Genomic DNA, 19,076 nt, shown 5'->3' on the forward strand with positions numbered 1-19,076 from the left:
CTGCAGATTTCCTCATGTTGACATGAACATGAGACTTTTTGAATGCATTAGCCAAATGTAAGACACTGGGTATATATTAATTGGCCTACATCAAACATGATCACAGGTTTATATGCTGTGTCTATCAATAATTATGACATTTATGTGCCTGGGGACTCAGCCCTCAAAACATCAATTTATGATGTCTGGGTTTCTGTCCTCAGAGGCTTTTGACCACCCATGTAAATCACTTTGCCACACCAAAGGTGTTTGAACATTCAATGGTATCTTGTCAGTTACAGTGTGCTCCCTTTTTAAATATGCAATTCAATAGAACACTAAGGTGCAAAATATTGAAGTAAACAATATCATTTTAGCTATTGAAAATGTATGAATTACCTGGAGTGATCTTTGATCTAAAGAGTATAAAAACTTGATGTATTTTGACTTCAGGGTAATTCTACTAAAGCTTCTTCAATAATTTGTCTGCTTGTCATGATTCTTTTGATTCTAACACCTTCAAACTCCAGTGGCTTAGTCACAGTCACAACAATGTGTACTTGCAAGAGAGAACGAAGTGTTAGGAATCACTTAATGTACAAACAGTAGAGCTACACAAAGGAAGGAATGAATTCAGGGAACAGCAAGTCAGTGTGTAAGCAGAGCTGGACAGATTGAAGGAACAGTTGGAACACTTAAAGAAGGAGAGCAATGCTGGTGAGAATCAGGCAGAAGAGCCTGAACAATACAAGAATGAGTCAGTCGGGGATCTGGGCAGGATGCAAGGTAAATTGGATAAAGCCCAGTCGCTGAGTGTTTCCTGGATAGCGGCCTTAGCAATGTGCAGAGTGGAAGGTAATGAGGTAAACTGGGAAGAGCTGCAACAGGAAGCTGGAGAGTGGGAAGACAGAAGAGCTTTATAGGCAATACCACGTATCAGAATGACACAGATTGAGACCAAGCAATGACAGGGTCAGAACCCTGATGTCCCCAGCCTGACACTCACACTGATTACCATCGTTTATAAATCATTCACCCCAGGGGTGAGTAGAACATTCTGTCTGAGGTACCATCACATAGATTTTTGTGTGGAAATGCAGAATTCTACCATGGACCAGAATCAATGATCAAAATCCATCAGATGCTTCCCAAGGACATAAGTTCTGATTTAAGCTAGACTCTGAGAAATATGTAGGACAGAGTGCAAGGGATGGCATTTGGACAACTAATGGGAATCCGGCTCATAAAGAGAGGTACCATAGTTATAAAGAGGAAATGGGAAGGCGAATAGCATTGGAAGATGATAATGTCAGCAGCTCAGAAGGACAAAGAGCCCACCATAGATTATGTGGAGCAAAATTGCTGAGCCTATGAGAAACACTTGGGTTCAGACTATCACAAGCTGGACAATACAGTTTTCATTCAATTCAGCCCACCAGGCGGACTTAGATTTGGGATTAGCTGGGGGCTTCACTTATCCCACAGTAGTATTGTAAGCTGATAAGGAAGCAATTTTGCAAGGTGGCTGTAACATAGAATCACAGTCATAGTAAAGTACAGTACGGAACAGGCCCATTGTCTATCTAGTCTGTGACATAACATTTATTTAAACTTCCTACTCCGATCGACCTTCTCTTAAACATTGAAATTGAGCTTGCATTTAACACTTGTGCTGGCAGCTCATTCTACAATCTCATGATCCTCTGAGTGAAGACGTTTCCATCCTTGTTCCCGTTAAACATTTCAACTTTCACTCTTAACCTATGACCTCTAATTGTAGTCCCACCCAAACTCCGTGAATAAAAACATGCTTGCATTTACGCTAACTATATTGCTCATAATTTTGTATACCTCTATCAAATCTCCCCTCAGTTTTCTATGTTTCAATGAATAAAGCCCTAACCTATTTAATCGTTCAGGTCCTCCAGTCCCAGCAACATCCATGTAACACACACTGATCCTTTTTCTCCAGTCCTGCTGAACGGTTTCAGCTCAAAACATCGACTGTACTCTTTTCCAAAGATGCTTCCTGGCCTGCTGAGTTCTTCCAACATCTTGTGTGTGTTGCTTGGATTTACAGCATCTGCAGATTTTCTCTTGTTTATGATTGAATATCCTTGTAAATTTTCTCTGTACTCTTTCAATATTATTTACATCTTTCCTGTAGGTCGGTGAACAAAACTGCACATAATACTCCAAATCTGGTCTTACCAATGTGTTATACAACTTCATCACAGCATCCAATCTCCTGTACTCAATACTTTGACTTATGAAGGCTAATGTGCCAAAAACTTTCTTTATGACCCTGTCTACCTGTGCTACCACTTTCAGTGAATTATAAACCTGTATTCCTAAATCCTTCTGTTCTATCACACTCCTCAGTGCCCTACCATTCACTATGTGCGACCTACTCTGATTAGTCCTACTGAAGTGCAATACCTCGCACTTGTCTGCACTAAATTCCATCTGTCATTTTTCAGCCCATTTTTTCCCAGCTGGTACTGATTTCACTGCAAGCTCTGATTGTCTCCCTTGCTGTCCACTACACTCCCAGTCTTGGTGTCATCTGCTAATTTGTTGGCCCAGTTATCCACGTTATCATTCAAATCTATGATATCGGTGGCAAACCGCAATGGACCCAGCACTGATCCCTGCAGCAGTCCACTAGCTACAGGGAACCGGTCAGAAAGGCAACCATCTACAGGTGGCCCCTGTTTTTCGAATGTTCGCTTTAAGACAGCTCGCTGTTCCGAAAGACCTACATTAGTACCTGTTTTTGCTAACCAAAGAGGATTTTCGCTTTTATGGAAAAAAGACGCACGCTTTATACGTGTGCTTACCCCGAGAAAGACTACCATGACCGCGTAGCCTTGTGCAGGCAGTTGTGTGCGCATGCGTGTACGTGCGTAAGAGTGTATGTGCTGATTTTTTTTCTCCAAATCGATTTTGGCTTGCTGTCTTCCCGATTTTGATAAGTGAAACTACACTGTACATACAATATTTCTACTTTATATAGGCTGTATATTTATCATATCATTCCTGCTTTTACTATATGTTAGCGGTATGTTAGCTTTTATGTGTTATTTGGTATGATTTAGTAGGTTATTTTTTTGGGTCTGGGAACGCTCAAAAATTTTTCCCATATAAATTAATGGTAATTGCTTCTTTGCCTTACGACATTTCAGCTTACAAACTGTTTTATAGGGACGCTCTACCTTCGGATAGCAGGGGGAGCCTGTACTACTGCTCTTTTGCTTCTTCCACAAAGCCAATGCCTAATCCAATTTATTACCTCATCTTGAATGCTGAGCAACTGAATCTTCTTGGCAAACCTCCCATGTGAGACTTTGTTGAAAGCCTTGCTAAAGTCCATCAACTGTCTTGGTAGCCAGCCTGAAAACCTTTATAAAACTGATTAGACATGACCTACCATGCACAAAGAAGGGAGTCTGCAGAAGGACATGTACAGATTAGGAGAATGGGCAGAGAAGCAGCAGCTGGACTACAGCATAGGAAAGTGTGTGGTCATGAATTCGGTAGAAGGAACAAAGTCACAGGCTATTTTCTAAACGTTGAGCAAATTCAGAAATCGTAGCTTCAAAGGAACTGGGGAGTCTTAGTGTAGAATTCCCTGAAAGTTAACTGACAGGTTAGTCAGTAATAAGGAAGACAATTGCAATGTTAGCGCTCATTTCAAGAGGACCAATATAAAAAATTAATGAGGTAATGCTGAGACTTTAGAAGGCATTCGTCAGTTCACTTTTTGAGTATTGTAAGCATATTTGAGCCCCATATCTAGTTACTAGAATTGGAGAGGTTTCAGTGGAGGTTTACAGGAATGGTCCTAGGAATTAGAAGGTTTATGATAAAGACTGCTTGATCGCTCTGGGCCTGTACTGATGTTTAGGAGAATGATGGGTATCACATTGAAGCATACTGAATATTCAAAGCCCTTTCCTCGATAAAGTGTACACAGAGAGGATGTTTCTATTCATGGGAGAGTCTTGGGCCGGAGGGAACCACCTTAGAATAAAAGGACATTCCTTTAGAACCGAGATGATGAGGAATTTCTTAGCTAGAGGGTGGTGAATTTGTGGATTTCATTGCCTCAGATGGCAATGGAGGAGGTCGCTGGGTAAATTTAAAGGAAATTTTGAAAAGTTCTTGGTTAATAAGGATGTCAGCATTAGTTAGGGAGAAAGCAGTTGTATGTGGTTTAGAGGAACAATAAATCAGCCATGATTGAATGGCAGAGCAGATTCGTTAGTCTATATGGCTTGCAGTCTCATGGACTTATCATTAACTGCTTACCCCTCTTTCTTACACTGTACAGGACATCTTGTTTAATCAATTAACTTTCCAACTTCTTATATGTCTAGCAAGAGATCACTCATCACTGTAACAAAAGTATATACTTTGATTTTCTGATGTTTTGTGCTCAGAACTTCGCAGATCAGCCATAAATATTTGAAAATTGTTCCATCATTTGGGTCGTGCTCCCATTGAAAATATGTAATGCGGGAAAGTTATCTGCCTACTTTCAAAATGTCAGTTTTATGTGGGTAATAATAACTATTGAATCTGTATTTTTTTCTAATTGTTTCACTTGTGTTTAAAAGAGTATAAAATATTAATTGAGTGTCAGGAACGGAGAGGTCGACTCTATAGTAGGCCTGCTTATAATGAATAAAGCCTCTTTAAATCCTGAGTCTCCAATGGTTCAGTCACTGTCACAACTCGGAAAAGAAAAGCATAGTCGGAGATTATGCAGTTCATACAGAAAAAAATTGATATGAGGTGGAATCAGCTTTCAAACTGCTTCTAATGAATGTTCTGATATGAACAAGCAGTGACCAGTTTCCATTTGAACAGTGGCTGCCATGTTACACAACGGGAAGGTAATTGGTATAAGTGGTCTGAGAATTGCTTACCATATTTATATGGACAATAATTGGTTCCTACAGATGCACATGTATATAGATATGTTTTTTTTATTTCAGAATTACAATAGCGTAATTGTAACATGACCAGCAGGCATTCTAGTATAGCTTTACCAAATATAGACAGGATCATAATGCACCATATATAAAAATAGCTGAAACTGTGCTAATTGGACTCTAATGAATTGCTGACAGACACATTGAAATGCTAAATGACAACACATTGTTGGGATCAGAGGAAAAGGGTGCTGAATACAAAATATTCTGCAGATGGTGGAAATCTTGAGCAATGCACAAGAAACTGGAGGAACTCATTAGTTCAGGCAGCATCTATGGAGGGAATAAACTGTCAATAGTTTGGGACAAAACCCTTTATTAGATCAACTCTATCAAGAGGTGTGAAACATTATTAAGCAAGCAATAAAAGACTAGTTCAGACATTAGAATCCATGCATGTTGTATGAGTTTAATGTAAAGTACTTGACATAATTGAAATGCAAATGCTGCCTATACTTGTGCGCAAAACTATAAGAGGTCCTCAAAGGCTACCTGCTCACCTCAGCTCGCCAAAAAATGGTCAAAGTTACAGCTGATGTGCTGTCAGCAACATACCATGCACTGTCATTGCATCTATAAAATACAGAGCACAATGTATGTCATTTCTTTTCAGACTAACAATCTTCCCAATCTCTGTTGCATTTGTGTACTGATGAAGGACAATCAATAATCTTGAATCCTGCTTCAGCCTAGTGTGTGCGCTGAAACTGGATGCAAGCCGGTTACGTTTATGGTAAAGTCTTTGGTTAGCCTGTTATGTTTTGTAATTCTGAAGCATTAAAGGAAATCGAGGGAGGTGAGAGATGTGAGATTTAGTTTGTTTTCTTTTACTTTAAGTGAGGCATGCACATATCACATGATACTGCCCTGACATATCCAGTTTACATATATATTACATATAACCCATAATGAATTATTTAAGCAAACAAGCAATGCATAATCAAACAACATATTTGCAGTATTATTCAAATATTAAATACTCAACACTCCACTCTGCTTAGCTACAAACTAGAGTTGCAGGGGGATAGGAGCCAAACTGCCAGAACAGTTAGTGGAGAGGTTGTGGAAGAAGGTGTTCCTAAGACCTTAGACAAAATCAGGAATCAAAGGGTTGAGCATGGTGCAGCTAGTGTCCTGAGCTGAGTATATTTCAATGCAAGAAGTATCAAAGGAAAGGCAGATGAGCTTAGGGCATAGATCAACACCTGTAATTATGACAGTGTAGCCATTAGTGAGACTTGTTTGAGGGAGGGGCAGGACTGGCAGTTCAATATTCCAGGATTCCATTGCTTTAAACTTGACAGAACGGGAGGGATAAAAGGAAGAGGGGTGGCGTTACTAGTCAGGGAAAATGTCACGGCAGTGTTCCATCAGGACAGACTGGAGAACTTGGCTTGTGAGGTGTTACAGGTTGAATTGAGAAATAAGAAAGGCATGCCCACATTAATGTGGCTATATCACAGACCACCCAACAGTCCTAAAGATTTACAGGAATTGTCATATAAAGAAATCTCAGACTTTTGCAGGAAACAGAACATGTTCTAGTAGGTGATTTTAACTTCCCACATGCTGAGTGGATCACCCATAATGTAAAAGCAATAGAAGGGATGGAGTTTGTCCAATGTTTTCAGGAAAGTTTCCTTCATTCATTGTTAATATCCCAGTGAGGGAACTGGTGAGATTGGATCTGTTATTAAGGAACAAGACAGGGCAGGTAACAAAATTTTGTGTAGGGGAACACTTTGCATCCAGTGACAACAATACCATTATTTCAAAGTAAATATGATCCATAGGTTGAGATTCTAAATTGGAGAAGGTCAATCTTTATGGTATTAGAAATGATCTGTCAAGTGTGGATTGGGATAGACTGTACTTGGAAAGTAGGAGGCGGGAGAAGCCAGAGAGTGGACGAAGAGGGTTGCCTCTCTAAATGGAGGCCTGTGACTTGCGGTGTGTTGCAGGGATCAGTGCTGGGTCCTTTGTTATTTCTCATTTGCATCAATGATCTGAATGATAATGTGGTTACCTGGATCAATAAATTTACAAATGACACCAAGATTGGGGTTGTAGTTGTCAGTTAGGAAGGCTTTCATGGCTTGCAGAGGGATTTGCATCTGATGGAAAAATGGGCTGAACAATGGTAGATAGAATTCAATGCAACAAGTACAAGGTTTTGCACTTTGATAGGACCAACCAATTTGGGTAGGTGAATAGTGGGGCACTGAGGGGTGCAAAGGGATTTGCAAATACAGGTATGTAATTCATTGTAAGTAGTGTCACAGGTAGCTAGGCTCATAAAGAAAGCTTTAGGCACATTGGTCTTCATTAATCAATGTATTGAGTTTAGGATATGTGATGTTATTTTGAAGTTGTATAAAACAATGGTGATGCCTAATATGGAGTGTTGTGTACAGTTTTGATCACCTACCTATAGATGAAAGATATAAGCAAGGTTGAAAGAGCACAAAGAAAACTTACAAGGATTTTGCTAGGTCTGGAGGTCCTGAGTTATAAGGAAAGATTGAATAGGTTAGGACTATATTCTTTAGAACACAGAAGAATGAGAGGAAATTTGATAGAGATATACCAAATTATGAGGGGTATAGATAGGGTAAATGCAAATAGGCTTTTTCCACTGAAGTTGGTAGGACTACCACCACAGGTCAGGGCTTCAGGGTGAAAGGTGAGAAGTTTAAAGGAAACATGAGGGTAAACTTCTTCACACAGAGGGTCATGAGAGTGTGAAATGGAATACTAGCACAAGTGTTCCGTGAGAGCTCAATGTTAATGTTTAGGAAAAGTTTAGATAGGTACATGGATAGGATGGATATGGAGTGCTATGGCCATTAGAAATAGGCTGTTTAAATGGTTTAAGCATAGACTAGATGGGCCAAAGGGCCTGTTTCTGCACTGTACCTCTCTATGACTCTAAGCTCCAACTCACATCTACTATATAGACATAAGTCCATAATAAATGATAAATTGTCCCATTCAGGCCTAACATTTAATTTCTGTGGAGGCCTTCTTACTGTTGTGAGGTCAATGGGCTTGTTGGTTGTTGTATTTCACTGTTACAAATGTCATTCCCACAGGAGTTATCTTTTCTCCACTGAAAGTTCTTAATTGGATCTCTGCACACTTCAGTTCAGTATCTTTGAAATGACATTCAAACTCATTTTATGGAAAGTCAGTGTACAATTCCATTTTAATTAATTTACCATTCACTTCATGTGTAAGCAATTTTGCTTGTCTCCTGTTAGATTTCATTTTGTAAATCTCAGTGCTCTCCATTTCTATGCCATGATGGTAACACAATTTGTTCAGCCAGGTTGGCTTCTGGTTAGGTATTGCAACTTTTGTTCACACTCATTTTCTTTCCTGACCGCAACTTAATTGTCGCTCTGTTTGCTGTTTCCATTGATACAGCGATAACCACTGCTCTTTTAAACATAAATTGTGCTTCAGTTAGGAGACATCTTTGAATGCTTTCTTGTAAGATTCCATAAAGAAAACAATTCCTCGGTGCATCATTAAGCCTATCACTGAAAAGACAAAGCTCAGACAACTTCTTTAGTTCAGCCACATATGCTGAAATGGTCTCCCCTTTCTTTAATTCTTTTTATGAAACCTTAAGCATTCTGCAATTAACAATGTTTCTGCATTGCTTTCACAATATCTGCTAGGCTCATTTCAGCTGGTTTAGTTGGAGCAGTGAAACTTCTAAGCATACTCTATGCCTGTAAATCCAATGCACTCAGCAAAATTGGCACTCACTTCTCATTAGCTATTCCATTTGCTTTAAAATACTGCCTAATTTGCTCCATGTACAAAATCCAACTATCTATTGTGCAAGAAATGTATTGTAGCCAGCAATTTCAACTCTTTTTAAAGTTTATTATGATTATGATTATGATTATTAAGTCACTGCTTATGATCCCATGAATTTGTTCATTTTCTTCCTTGTTATAACTTGACCATTTCTGTCCCTTCCGAAGAACATGTACTTCACTGTTTTTTTTTCTTAACTCCACCATTTCTGGCTGCACTTTTTTAAAAACTCAAAAGTCTTGCTGCACTTCCAGAGGCAGGCAGTCATCTCGGTTTTGGTTCTTCATCTTTATCAGCTCTTCATCACCACGGTTTTACTTTAAACGAGGTGCATGCGTATGACATGGTAGCATCATGACACATGCAATTCATGTACTTTTAAATATAATCTACAATGCTTTATGTAAACGAGGAAACATTAATCAAGCAATACATGTATTTATAATATTTCTGAAATATTACTGAAATTTTAAATACATAACATGGGCCTTCAACCACAGCAATTCCCAGCTATTACAAAAAAAACCTTATTAGCCTGTTGGCCAGAAGAAGCTACAGTCTGATCAAGGACAGGGCATGCAGACAAGCCAGTTGTCTTCGTTTGCCCCCATTTTGTGGACTCTAAATTGATTCTTGCTCTTGGATAATCTAATATGAGTAAATGAATGTGGAAACAGGAAGCTTCAGGTAATGATCTGCTAAACCTGAGACCATTTTCAGACAAGTAGCTATTTGTTACGTAAACGCCGTGGACTCTGAACTGATTCTTGACTCTGGGATAATTTAAGAGCAATAGACCTGAGATCATTCTCAGGCTACATCCACACTAGACCGGATAAATCAGTAACCAAAGCTTTTCTCTTTGTTTTGACCCTTCATCCACACTGAAATGGCGTTTTCTTCCCCCGAAAATGGAGCTTTTCTAAAACACCCTGCAGAGTGTGTAAAGCTGAAAATGCTGATTGGGCAGAGTAGTGTGGACGCGGTAACCAGAAATTTCTGAAAACGCTGTCTTGACGTGCCAGAACAGATGGTGGCAGCAGCGTGGCATGTCATTGTTTTCTTGAACGCAACACCTCACACAACCTAACAATTTCAGAACAGATGACGAGACTGACGCCAGAAGAATTAGAAATGTACTCAGCAAATACTTTGACCCATAACTTACTGAATAAATAAGTATACTCACTTTGCCCTGTTTTCTGTCCTTGCTTGTATGAAGGTGGTTTACCTATTTTTGCAAATACTTCTCTGACAATAGATGTGTAGCAGCCTAATGTAACGTTGTATGGAAATACACGATTAACACTGATGCAGACATGTTTTATACATTTAACAAGGTGCTTTATTAATGCAACAGAGTTAGTCAGTTTTTCAATGTTCGTCATCAGCCGGGTCATACTGTCCATGAACTCCCTGTCGATTGCCTCCATATGTTCCAGTACTTGTTTTTTTTTTAGTTTTAAGTCCTCCTGCACAAGCATCAATAGCTGTCTGTCATTTGGCGATTTCCTTTTAAGTTTTTCTAGTCTGTAACTGCACAAACACACACTTTCACAGCCAGATTCGACACCAAACATGTCACTTGTTTTCTGTAGATGTGTCCTGCGCATGCTCAGTATGAGGAGATTTGCCCAAATACCCGCTTTAATGTGGACAGTGGTATTTTCAAAATTATCTGGTCTAGTGTGGACGTAACCTCAGAGGAGTATCTACTTGTTATGTAAATTGCCAGACCTGCCAGAGAAGCAATTTGTAATCTCATTGAACTCTGTCTGGGTTGCCTCATTTAATTGGTTTGGACCAGTCAGTGTAAAGGCACAAATCCATAAGGCTGGGATGTGCAGAACCATGAAACAATGTTGGTTGTAGCCCTGTACAATGACCAGTAAGAACATGACCCAGGTAGGTCAGGTGACCTTGAGCCAATGGAATAGAGATCCCATGCTTCAATTGATGAGGAACCATACAAGACTCAGGAGCTCCAAATACACAGGGGCGATAACACTCCAGCAGCCAGAGACCCACCATCGTGGATAAGGAGGACCCCATGGACACGTGGAGATTGGGACCACGAGGAATGCCTGGCCAGCATAGACTCATTTCTTGGATAATACCTTTTCTGTTCATTAACTTTTCATAGAGGGTCAGGGGTTCTAGTAGGGTACACATGACTAGATAATGTGTGAACCCGTGTACTTTTTAGTTGAGACAATAAAAGATACCTGTTGGTATGTACAGATTCTTTGTACCTCACTGATTATTATTAGAAGGGGTGATTCTTGTAACAAGCCTTACACTGAAATTCCTGTCTCTCTTTATGAAGCTTAAAATAATCTTTGCACATCTGTTGTTTGTCAGCCCTGTTGGGTGCAGTCTTTCATTGATTCTATTGTGTTTCAGGTACTTGATGTGTATGTCCACAAGAAAGTTAATCTCGGTGTTGTATATCACAAATGAGTACTGTGATAGTAAATTTACTTTGAACTTTGAGATTAGTACTGTGCAGACCTGTTTTACATATGCTAATTAAGTTACTGAGATTCCAATGGGAGGATAGTACCACATATATTCTGATGCTATAGTTGCAGAAACAGGTGCTAAAGTTGCAGCAGTCATACCAGATGTACGTACAAACTACTCGTATTATGTGAATCTGAGAACATGAATTCGAGCTTGGAGGAATATTCTTATTCTAATTTAACCCTACAACTTGACCCTCACCATGATGCGGGATAAATGTCAAGGCCAAGATAATCAAAGCTCTTTTCATCATTTGCAGATATTAATTCAACTCCATCAAAAGGAAGAATAGATGCCACAGGGAATCAACCTTATTCAGAAATGCTAATCTTTTCTTTTCAAAGTAGATCTGATAAAATTACATATTTAAATTACACATTAATGCTCATTTAAAAAATAAGAATGAATGAATATGATTGCAAAACAAAATACGAAGCAAATTAGATGATTAGCATCTAGCAGATGCATTAAATTCTCTGCATATGTATTGCAAGTATTTCAAAATATGCTTTTTTGCAGCAGGGCCTATCAGAATGTTAATTCAAGGATTATTTTTGAGGGCAATCAGCATAATTGTTAGTTGTCTGTAGAAGTTTCAGCCAACTACATGAATGAATAAACTTGCTCTTTATCATAGCAGTTATGAAGTAAGTTTGAGCATCCACTGTTCCTGATTATTCTAATCTGTTTCTCTCTTTCCTGTGGAAATACTATGCACATAGCCAATCACAGATCATATGTGAAATAAATTACAGTCATGCCAATAACTATTTTGAGTTTCACCAAGTTTGGCTTGATAGGTAGGTTTTCCTGCACTAAGATTTAAAAAAAAAAGGTGATTTAAGATTCATATTCATGTCCTAGGACAGAATCTATTCTACCATTTGATTATTTATAATGGGTCAAGATTACAAGCAACCCCAATTCAGAAATCAGAACCAACAATCAGGTATACAGAATAAATTCTTCCTTCTGATGAAATTTATGTGAACAAAGTAACCAATGAAACAAAGTTTGTTTGTTTTTCTACTTTATTACTTAACATTTTGCAGATAATGCAGATTTGCATAATGTACAATCAGAATCAGATGTGATAACACCAGCATATGTCATGAAATTTGGTAACTTTATGGCAGCAGTACTATGAAATATATGATAAATTAATATAGGGCAAAACTGAGTTATATTAAATATATATTTAATATAACTCATTTTACTTGGATAACACACACACACACACACACACACACACACACACACACACACACACACACACACACACACACACACACACACACACACACACATTGATAAGCTCGTGGCCTAAGGTAGTAGGAGTCAATTTTAGAAAACCTAGCACATTTATTTTTCAACAAAGTTCCCTCCTACATTTACACATTTAGTCCAGCGGTTGTGGAGCATACGGATCTTGGACCTCCAAGAAGTGTCCACAGCAGGGGTGATTGATACATTTGTGCCCTAAGGTAGAAGGAGATGAGTTATTAACTTCAAACTTTCTGCCTAATCACTCAAAGAGTTGACCTGCATCTGCATGTAATGAGAGCTGTATAGCTCATCTCCTTAGAAATTGGATGGCAGAGGAGAAGAAGCGTGAGTGTCAGCCTTCAAGCTTCTGTACCTCCTTCCCGACAATAACAATATGAAGATGATATATTCTGGGTGGTGGGAGCCCAAAATGGTGAATGCCATCTTCCTAAGGCACAGTTCCTTGAAAATGTCCTGGACTCTACAAAGGCAAGTACCCATGATGGAGCTGTCTAACTTTACAAGTTTCTGCAACTTACTTTGATCTTGTGTGGTAGACCCTTCCCCAATACCAGACAGTGATGCAGCAAGTCAGAATGCTCAACACAGTATACTCATAGAAGTTTTCTACAAATCTCAACTCCTAATAAAATATAGCTGCTGTCTTCCTTTTGTTATAGCTTCATCAAAACGTTGATACTGGTGGTTTTCTAAGAACACAGCTCTCCAAAATATAGGGGTCATCTGTATTCTTGACTAGTGTCAAAATAAAATACAAACCAGGTTGGAAATATCAGAATGATTTCATGAATCTAAGATAAATGGTATTTAGTGACTCTTGAGAAAAACATGAAGAATTCCTCAGGCAACTCTTTCCTCCACCACTTGCACACTATAGACATTTCAGCTTTTTTCTCCAGTCCTGCCGAAAGGTTTCGGCCCAAGACATCGACTGTGCTCTTTTCCATTGATGCTGCCTGGCTTTCTGAGTTCTTCCAGCATTTTGTGTGTGTTGCTCAGATTTCCAGCATCTGCAGATTTTCTCTTGTTAGTGATGATGAAGATGTAAAATACAGCTGAGAAATAAAGAAGTGTGCTTAAAATTTCTGCTTCACCTCCACCTTTGAGGCATGAAATACTAGAGAAGATATATCTCAAAGTAGTGGAATGATGTCATCATTGAGCCTTCTGTCAAATCCTCAGGTTTGAAGTAACTTTTGTGTCTATTTCCCAGCTAAACTGCTAGCGATGAAGCTCTAATACCACTAAGTAGGCTCTTATATTGTGTGCAAGCTAAACACTAGACTCTTGAAAATAGGTCCTTTACTTTATGTTCTATCACATAAAGAAATTACTCAGAGGGCAATGAAAGTTAACCTAGGATGTTCTCAAATTTTCCTTGAAAAATTGTAGCACCTTCATTGACTTGAAGGAATTCTAGACACACAATTCTTTTTAGAACAGAGGATTGGGATGAGAACCTCCAAACCCTTTGATGACTGCACACGAAAGAATGCAGAACCTCCTATAACCTTCCACCCACATCTTCATGCACCACATGCCATGAAGCCCCACTTGTGCAGTGTTTGCATATTCCACAATCATCAACCATCTCTGAACCCACAGAAATGAGCTAGAATCAAGCAATCTCTGAGGCAAGCATCTAACTAAAAAGATAACGAGAAAATATGGGGGTCAGATCAAGCACCACAATAGATATATAACTTCTTTATTAGCCATCAGGTGCCACCTCATTGTCTCTTTATAAAGATGTTCTTGTTCTCAGCCTCATCTGAATGGATAATGTTTGGTGTCTACTCAAGGCAACCCTTTCTTGTTTACCTCCAAATGAAATTGACATCAGGGTCCAAATGATGCTATCAGTGTCATGTTGCTGAAAAAATAACTGGGTTTGTCATTAAGTCTCCAAGAATTAACCACCTGGAAATTCATGAAAACTACCTAAGAGAGTAAGAGCAGAGCTTTAAAAGAGAATGTGTTATTTTTTTTTTCTTTTAACTTTGATTTTCTTTTAGCTGCAAGAATATTGGAGATCGGATAAGTTGCTGCTTGGCTGGACACATTATTTAGAGATGGAAGATAGTTCATAAAACTTTTGGTGATATATCCAACAAAACGAACAACCATATATCAGAGTATTAAGTTGAATAGTTATGTCACCACAGTCTGGATTCACGAACACTGTCCATTTCTCTCAATACAAATGCAGTTGTTTTCCCTTGATTTTCATGGTAATCATTGCCCACATTGTTCCCACATTAAAACCACTTTATTTTCACGTGGGTCTGTTCTTTGATGCCATGCTTAACAGAGTGTTTGGAAGTCTGCTGACAATGAGGCACATAGAGCCAGTTTCAAAAGTGCTTGGCAACAGATGCTCCATTTTGTCAATGTATTTAAGAATTAAAGTTTCTTTTTTGTTAAGACTTATGAAAAAATTGTTTTTCTTAAAATTGTTCACATATTGTCCTGAGTTGGTTCATTGTGCTTAATTATAACTTGAAATGCGATGTCAAAGGAGCATGACGTTGGCAAAGTACCAAGAAGAGGAAAAGCAAATGCATCTCTGACAATTTCAAAAGCTCGGCATCAAAGGAAAATTGGACTTTTACCAATGGGTATCATGCTACAGTCAGTGGTAGGAAATGGGAGTTAGAGTGACGGAGCTGCAGCTAGTCACGCAAGTGAGACGTAGGTTCTGTAGGGTGGGAGGGAAAAGTTAGGCAATGGTATTAGTATAGCATTACTACAGACTAGTGTTTGGTGGTTAGCTTGGACTCTTTGGGCTGGAGAGGCAGTTTGCCTGTGATATAATTCTTGTTTAATGACAAGATGCATGTATTGCAGGAGACCCAAAGAAGTAGTCATCAAGGTAAACTTGGTAGTAGTATAGGGCTTGGAATGACTAGGCTCCTAAACAAAAATTAGAGTAAGGAGGGAGAAGAAAGAAGCACAGGTTATTCAATCAAATGACTGTCAGTTCAATTGATTAAAAAATAAATACATGGATGAGTAGGACATTGGTATCATTGATAAGGCCAATATTTATTTCCTATCCTATTTGTCTTAGAGAAGGTGGGCCTTATGTGCCTTTTTCAACCAGTTTTGTTCTTCTGCTGATCATCCTGATCTTCCTGGACACCAGAGAAGTTGTTTTAAAGAGAGTATGATAAATTTCAGGTAAATCTCTATTGCCTTCTGACATAGTTCTTGAGTTGATCACCAATTGATTAGGTTTTGCCCTAATTAGGATGTCACCAGGTCAAAATTCTACAAACTAGCAGGGTTTCTGCTTGTTTTAATAAGAACCTGTGTCAGCAAGGTGAGGCACAGTAGGATATAATATAACTTTATTTTCATTGGTCAAGCCAACAAGGTTGTGGTGCTACTCCAGTTAGTACAAAACGGATATTTACAATGCATGCAGTATGGCTTAATTAAAAAAAGAAAGTCAGTATGATTTTCACTCTCTTCAAAAGGAGGTGTACAGAATTGGTTAATTCTGAAATTTGAATATTGAATGACATGAATAAGTGATTCTTATTTCTGAAAATTCATTTCATGTTTAACGCTGGTGAGCACCATTTGGAAATAATTTGAAGTCTCATTGTGAGAGAAGTCTCTCATTTGTTAGATAACATCAAAGTTATTTCACTCTCTCAGTATGAAGTGGCATTGCCTGTCAATGATTTCATTCACAGAGAAATTCCATTGTTGCTCAAGAGGCTGCATACTCAGTGGTGAGTTAAGAACACCAATACACTGATAAATGCATGAGCTAATTTGTCTCCATCAACAACTCATACAAAATATTTCAAATTAATTGTGATAAAGCAGAAGGACTGTGGAATTAACTCACAGAAAATCTTATTTTTTAATTTGAAACCAAACTATGTTTCAGGTAGATTTGAAGCAATTATTGTGAAACACAGAATGCTATCTTGGTGAGTACAGGATATATGCTGTCAGGTAAAAAAGTTGAGTTTCCACTGTTACTATTCTTAATGATTACACTTCTGCTGCCTCTGAACTTATGAACTCTTGAAGAAGTATTTCCTACGAGGTAGAATGTACAAAAGCTTGAAAACATGCACCACCAGCTTGAAGGACCTATTCTGCTGTTATGAGGTCTTAAACAGACCTTCTGTGTGGAAGGCATATTTTTGTTCTCACGGTCTACCTCATCATGGCCCTTGCCATGCTGAGGTAGATGCTAAAGGGTACTTGCAGGCATGTGATAAAATAGGCCGTAGTCAGCAGGGTTTCCTCAAGGAAAAATCTTGCTTGACAAATCTGTTGGAATTCTTTGAAGAAATAATAAGTGGGATAGACAAAGGAAAATCTGTTGATGTTGTGTACTTGGATTTTCAGAAGGCATTTGACAAGCAACCACACATGAGGCTGCTTAACAAGCAACAAACCCATGGTATTACAGGAAAGATCCTAGCATCAATTAAGCAGTGGCTAATCGGCAGTTGGCAAAGAGAGAGAATAAAGGGAGCATTTGCTGGTTGGCTGCTGGTGACTAGTGGTGTTGGGACTGATTCTTTTATATGTTATGTCAATATTATATTGATAGAATGATAAAATTGATGGCTTTGCAGCTAAGTTTGCAGATGATACGAAGATAGGTGGAAGGGCCGGTAGTTTTGACTAATGCTGAAACTGGAGAGGATTCAAAGGAGGTTTACAAAAATGATTCCAGAATTGAACATGAAGACCATTTGATGGCTCTGGGTCTGTATTCAGTAGAATTCAGAAGAGTAAAGTGTGACCAAATTGAAACCTATCGAATGGTGAAAGGCTTTGATAGAGTGGATGTGGACAGGATGTTTCCTACGGTAGGAGCGTCTAAGACCAGTGGACACTGCCTCAGAATAGAGAGGTGTCCCTTTGCAACAGAGATGAGGAGAAATTTCTTTAGCCAGAGGGTAGTGAATCTGTGGAATTCTTAGCCACAGGCATCTGTGAATGCCAAGCCTTTATGTATATTTAAGGCAAATGTTGATAGATTCTTGATTAGTCAGGGCATGAAAGGATACAGGGAGAAGGCAGGAGATTGGGGCTCAGAGGAAAATCGGATAAGTTTTGATGAAATAGTGCAGCAGACACAATGGTAACAAAATGGCCCAATTCTGCTCCAGTATCTAATGGTCTTCCATCTCATCATTTGCCTGTATTTCACTTTGTCTATAACTGTAATGGTAACAAGGTATTCTGCATTCTCTTACTGCTTTTCCCTGGTAAAGTACTTATGTTTCTGAAATTATCTGTATGCATGGCATTCAAAACTTAGTTTTTCACTGTATGTTGGCAAATGTAACAATAATAGATCAATAGAACAATACCAACTGATGATTTGTAATGCCCATTATACCTCATATATACACTGCCAATTATATTTTTCAGAACATACCTGAAAACATATAGATTTGACAGAGCAAGAAAGCTGCAGAGTGGATGCTATTTAAAAGCAACAAATATCATTTGGAGTGAGTTTTATTTCAGCCAATCAAAGGAAATGAGATGTGAGCAGGACAGCAAATGTGGGAGTAACCACAGTGGATAGTGTCAGGTGGTCAGGCTTTGGCTCAGTAGGCTTTCACAAGTAAAGGTGAAGGCTATAGGTACGTTTCTGGTAAGTTTTTATCTTTTGTTGCCTGTTAGTACATAGCTCATGCTATGAGAATGGAGACAGTGTTGGTGGTATGTTCTTCACGTGAAATGTGGGATCTCAGGGACTCCTTAGTCTGCCCAATAACTACATCTTCATAAGATGCATCCAGCTGCAGCTCTTTAAAAACTCTGTTTGGGAACAGGAGCTGCAACTTGATCACCTTTCGCTTAAATGGGAGAATGAGCAGCTGATAGTTAGGAGCTACAGGGAAGTAGTCACACCTATGATGCAGGAGGCAGGTAGACGGGTGACTGTCAGGAGAAAGAAAGGGTAAAGGCAGGTAATGCAGAATTCTCCTATAACAAGCATAACACTTTGGTATTGTTCAGAGTGGGTGACCTGCCAGGGAAAAGTCACAACAACCTAATCACTGGCACCGAGTCAGGCGCTGTGGCTGAGGACGGAATGGGGAAAGAGAAGAAAAAAAGGATAGTCAGAGCATTTTTTTGGGTTAGCTGATATAGCAAATAACTTCAGCCACTAGTCTTCAGATTTGGATATGAATTGTGGATTAAATCTAAAATGCAGCTCTGAAGAATGGGTTCCTAAAACAGTGAGCCACAGCTATGTGGAAAACACCACAGATAATTGGAAGACCAGACAATGCTTGTTAAGTCTGTTCTTTGGGTGTCATTTAGATGTCTGTGGTATGAGTACAAAGTGAGAATGTGAAGTTCGTGTGTATGCAGTGTAAATGTGGAATTATCCTTTGATCATAGCACATAAAATTTCATGCAGCATTGGGTCAGGCAAACCTCTTGCTCCAAATTGGTCTTGCTCTTTCT

This window comes from Hemitrygon akajei, chromosome 2 (assembly GCF_048418815.1).
Source record: "Hemitrygon akajei chromosome 2, sHemAka1.3, whole genome shotgun sequence".
NCBI classification, from domain to species: Eukaryota; Metazoa; Chordata; class Chondrichthyes; order Myliobatiformes; family Dasyatidae; genus Hemitrygon; species Hemitrygon akajei.